This window comes from Arachis duranensis, unplaced genomic scaffold (assembly GCF_000817695.3).
Source record: "Arachis duranensis cultivar V14167 unplaced genomic scaffold, aradu.V14167.gnm2.J7QH unplaced_Scaffold_165934, whole genome shotgun sequence".
Taxonomy (NCBI): Eukaryota; Viridiplantae; Streptophyta; class Magnoliopsida; order Fabales; family Fabaceae; genus Arachis; species Arachis duranensis.
Genome location: NW_026264258.1, coordinates 3,026,335 through 3,027,181, shown reverse-complemented (window position 1 = coordinate 3,027,181; position 847 = coordinate 3,026,335).

Below are 847 nucleotides of genomic sequence, written 5' to 3'. Positions count from 1 at the left end.
AAAAGGAAGGAGAATAAAAAAAAAAACAGGTTTTGAAAATTATGATAAAAAATGATTTGGCTTTTCATATCATTGTTGTGTATTATTTTAAGAGGCATTCTTTGATTTCTTTCTGTCATGGAGTAAGAAAGAGAAAAGAAACAAGAGAAAAAACAATAAATTGGTGATAGATATAGTAATGGAAGAAGAAACTATTTTACATTATAGACAAAACAAGATTTTTTCTTATTTTAATATATGCTTGATGCTGATGACTGATTTTTCCAGAATGTTTAAGATGTTTCTGGCAAAAAAAGATTGTTTTCGGAACTCAAAATTGTGTTTTAAAAATGGGTTGTATTTTTTTTTGATGTTTTATATTTTTAAGGTTTAAAAAAAAGGTAAAAATAATAAATTTTGTTCTTTGTTTTGACCTTTTGGTTTTTCTTTACAAAATTCTAAAAATAAAAATACAAATTAAATACACCATTATTTCTTAATTTTTTTTTTAAGTTAAATATTATTGAGTAGTTTCTTTTGGAGCATACAAACTCATATGGTATTAACGGATTTAAATTTTTTAAATTTTGAATTTCACTTTAGAGTCTTAAGTTAATCTCTTACCATTTATTTCATAAGTAGGATAAAAAAAAATATGAGGAAAAAACTATTCAAAGGTGAAAAATCACAAGTGAAAATTTAAAATTTAAAAAATCCAAATTCGGTATTAACATAGGTCATGTGTCTTATTCAAGAACAAATGCTAATGTGTTCCAATTAATTTTCAGAATGTAATACTCACTATAAAATGACATGCTATCAGTCTCAGAGATAATAAATAAAGTAATGAGTAAGGAGTATTCGGCTT